The sequence below is a fragment of the Sorex araneus genome, chromosome 2, assembly GCF_027595985.1.
Source record: "Sorex araneus isolate mSorAra2 chromosome 2, mSorAra2.pri, whole genome shotgun sequence".
Taxonomy (NCBI): Eukaryota; Metazoa; Chordata; class Mammalia; order Eulipotyphla; family Soricidae; genus Sorex; species Sorex araneus.
This window is the reverse complement of record NC_073303.1, coordinates 240,005,864-240,010,251: the sequence shown is the minus strand read 5'-3', so window position 1 is coordinate 240,010,251 and position 4,388 is coordinate 240,005,864. Positions and strand designations below refer to the sequence as shown.

The following is a 4,388-nucleotide window of genomic DNA, read 5'->3' as shown; positions in this document are numbered from 1 at the left end:
ATTAAAGCAGGATTCAGGCTCAACCTACCTGGGATCAACTTCTGCTCTCGAGATCTGAGCGATAGTACAGTGGGGAGGACACTTGGTTTGGTCCCCAGGATCTCATTCGGCACTGCCAGGATTAATTTCTGTGTGCACAGCCAGGAGTAACCCCTGAGCATCACCAGGAGTGACCCCAAAACCAAAAAACACCACCCCCCCAAAAAAAACAACAGCAAAAAAACACCCAAGACACTCCCACTGTTTATGTGCTGTGTGTTCTCAGGCACTAGCATGGCCTCTCTGTTTCAGTTTCCTTTGAGCTGTAGAGGCAGTGGAGCACCTTCCCCCTGACAGTTGTAAGAATTGTCAGAGACCACTGGGATCTCCATCTGTGGTGGATCAAATCTGAATTTTTTCCTTGGTGCGGCAGGAAACGGTACTTCCCACGGAGGGGACAAGGAAGCCCTGACCTGTGAGGGTCTAGGGCTGAAATAAGCCAATGCGTGAGCCAGGCATCTGAGTGCCTCAAACTTTTTTATCTGGGCTGGAGCGATAGCACAGCGAGTAGGGTGCTTGCCTTGCACGCGGCCGAGCCGGGTTCGATTCCCAGCATTCCATATAGTCCCCCAAGCACCGCCAGGAGTAATTCCTGAGTGCAGAGCCAGGAGAACCCCTGTGCATTGCCGGGTGTGACCCCCCAAAAAATACCCCCCCAAAAAAATCTAACAAAACTTGTCATCATCAAGAAAAAACTGAGTCCAGGGACCACAGAGGGGGCCGGGGAGACTGGACTTTGGGGCTTCTGTCTCCAAAATTGACCCAAAAATGACAGCCCTGCCCCCAAATCTCCTCTCCCCAAGCTGTGTCAGGAATTTCTCTCTCTCTCCTTGTACTTTTCTAAGAGGAAAGTGTGGCACCGGCTTCTTCTTTCTGAGGGAAGGGGGAAAATCAAGGAGTGGTTGAGGTAAGCCCTGGGCTATAAAAAAACAGAGTCCGGCGCAGGGGAGGAGAAGAGCGAGGAGGAAGGAGCAGGGTAGAATGGAGGAGCTGTTTAACCCCAAAGCCCCAGGAGGAAGAGGTGAGGCTGGACGGGACGGCAGAGCTTGGCTGGGGGGACCTCGGGTCGCGGCCAGCTTGCAACGTGGAAAGCAGGGGCCCGACCTGTGACAAAGTCAGTGGAACGCGTGTGTCCCTTGCAGAGCAGGAGACGTTTGGGGACCTGGCCCCGGCTGAGAAGGATGCTGGGATATTCCGAACCAGGAGCAGATGCTCAGGTATGGGGTAGCTCAGCCACCTGGGGAAAGGGGGACCGGGGAGGCGTGTCCAGCGAGAGCTTCAGCCTTGGGCCAGGTCTCTCCTGCAGGGATCCTGTCCCGGGTCCGTCTCGCTTCCCTGCTGCTTCTCGTCTCTCTGTGCTTCTTCCTGCTCCAGGTCATCATCCTGGTTCAAGGTGAGTTCAAGGGCATGAGCTTCGGCGGGATGAAGCCCTTTAGGTTTGTTTTTTTTGTTTTGTTTTGTTTTTTTGCTTTTTGGGTCACACCTGGCGATGCACAGGGATTCAGGAATCACCCCTGGCGATGCTCAGGGGACCATATGGGATGCTGGGATTCGAACCCGGGTCGGCCACGTGCAAGGCAAACACCCTACCCGCTGTGCTATTCCTCCAGCCCCTAGGTTTGGTTTTTACTCGTTTTCTCTCTCCGGAATACTCCCCGCCCTTTGTTTTCCAAAATGCTCCCAAGCAAATAGGTGTTTGGCTCCATGTCCCATGCTGTGGGATGTTAATCCTTCTACGCACCCTCTCTGAGCCCCATTTCCCTCTCTGTGGAGCTCAGCTCTGCCCTGACCCTGGGTGGGAGCTGGAGCTCTCGGCACCCCTGGATGTGACACAGAGTCATGCACAGTTTGGGAATCGCTCAAGGGGGCTTCTCTGCTCTGTGGTAGTCTTCAGGATCCACCACTGCCTGCAGAGAGAGCCTGGGGAGCTTCAAGAGAAACAGATCCTGGACAAGGCAACATGTATTGAGGAAGGTTCGAGTCTGTGGAGACTGGGAAGACAACCGGCTGGGGCGGGGGGTGGGGAAGAATAGCTGGGGGGGTTGCTGGAATCCTGAGTGCACTCGCGGGGCTGAGCTACTCCGTGAGCCTCACTCTTCCCATCTGTAAAATGGGCATCCACCCGGCACGGCCTCTCCGCCCACAGTCAGTGCTTGACGACTGAGTCCTTACCTGCAGTGGCGGCTCCTCAGAATCAGATCCAGGGGGACCTGCAGGTGATCAGCCAGTGGCTTGCCCGGATGAATGGCACTCTGGGTACATCGGGGTGAGGCCCCACGTCAGGAGGGGCGTACAGGGGCTGGAGGAGCAGGAGGCTGCAGGCCTGACGAGGGTGGGTGTGCTGGGGGCTCTTTTATGAGAACCCCATGCTCCGAGCTAACGCGGCACACGGGGACCCAGCGCCCCTCCCGCTCCCGATCTGACCCTGCCCTTCTCTCCCCAGAGAGGCTCTGCCGGCAGTGCCCCCTGGGGCTGGGAGCTCTTCCAGGGAAGCTGCTACTGGTTCTCCAGGTCCCAGAACGATTGGACGTCTTCAGACTCCGCCTGTCAGCGCATGAACGCCCACCTGATGGTGGTCAACAGTGTCTCAGTGTGGCGCCTAGTCTGGCCTCAACACCCTCTCAGCCACCCACTGGGAGGTCGAGTCTACTAAGCGTAGGGTGCAGTCAGGGAAGGCTTCCTGGAGGAGTAGGAGAAAGCCCCTGTGAGAGGTCACGTATGAGAGATGCCGGGGTGAGGGCAGATGAGGCCTCTCTCTACCCCCCTCACCCCATTCCAGGAAGGGGACTCAGCAATGAACACAGCTGCTCTGGTGCCTTGGCGTCGGGCTGTGCCTGGACTTCAGAAGGACTTTCCTGGGTGCAGGGTCTGCGGGGGCGCGGGCAGGGGTGCTCAGGCTGTGTTGGGGATCTTCCTTCTGATGCCTCCCCATCCTCTGCCCACAGAAATTCCTCCAGTCGTGGGAGATCCGGCATAAGAAAAGAACTTGGGTCGGCCTCAGCGACCACCACGATGAGGCGTCCTGGCGATGGGTGAACGGGAACCCCTTCAACTCAGGTGACCCCTCCCAGACACTACCTTGGGGGCGGAGCAGGGGAGAGTCCCCAACCCCAAGCAGATCCCGTAGTCGGCCTTCTGGGATCCCATCCCAGTCCCCTGAGTCACTACAGAGAGGCCCATTCAAGAGCCAGGCCCAGGAATCAGCCATTTATTCCCATGTCACCTGAATCTTTTTTGTTGTTGTTGCATTTTTGGGTCACACCCAGTGATGCACAGGGGTTACTCCTGGCTCTGCACTCAGGAATTACTCCTGGCGGTGCTCAGGGGACCCTATGGGATACTGGGAATTGAACCTGGGTCGGCTGTGTGCAAGGCAAATGCCCTACCCGCTGTGCTATCGCTCCAGCCCCTGAATCTTTGTTTCTTTGGTTTTGAGCCACATCCGGTGGTGGGCAAGGCTTAGTCCCAGCTCAGTGCTCAGGAATCACTCATGGTGGGATACAGGAGGCAAGACGGAATGCCAGGGATGAAACCTGAGTTTGCTGCGTGTGAGGCAAGAGCCCTCCCACTGTACTGTCTCTCCAGTCACTACCGGAATAATTTTTTACAATCCTTTCTTTGGGGCTGGAGTGATGGGACAGCGGGGCAGGCACTTGCCCTGCACGTGGCCAACCTGGGCTCAGTCCCCAGCACCGCTGGTGGTGTCCTGAGCCCCACCAAGGGCGACCAGATCCAGGAGTAAGCCAGGAGTAAGCACTGGCATATGTGGCCCCGACACCAACTAAATTAACAACCACAATCCTGCCTCGGAATATCTCACCTCCTGCTGGATATTGGCTGCAAAGTGCCAGAGGGCAGCCCCTCAGGAAGGGGGCCAGGTGGGCTAGGGTGGATCTGAGGACAGGTCAGTAGGGGGCTCATTGCATCGCTGCTGTTCACAGCTTCTGGAAACCAGGAGAACCCAACAACGATGGCGATGAGGACTGTGTGGAATTGTACAATGATGGCTGGAACAAGGACAAGTGTATAAGAGAGAAGCTTTGGATCTGTGAGAAACCCATGGTGTCCTGCACCAATCTGTGATGACCATTGTCCCCCTCAGTCAGGTGCTCCATGACACGCTCTTGCCCCCCACTGCTTGCTTCTTCTCCTGGACCTTGGAGATCCCCAGGGATCCAGAGACACCCTTGCCCATGGCCCACTTCCATCAGCTGGAGATCACCCCCTCCCTGGGTTCCCTCATCCTACTCTTGGCCCCAGTGGCATTTCCTGAATAAAATTACACGCTGGATACTGTTGTTGTTGAACATGGTGTCTGCTTTCACCACTGCTTCAAGTGCTCTTGTCGA

At 56.6% G+C, this 4,388-nt stretch overlaps 1 pseudogene; it reads left to right on the top strand.

Annotated features, from left to right (window-relative positions):
• The first annotated feature begins 1,020 nt into the window (after positions 1–1,020).
• Positions 1,021–4,122, top strand: LOC101537848 (CD209 antigen-like protein A; annotated as a pseudogene).
• Positions 4,123–4,388: the final 266 nt, after the last annotated feature.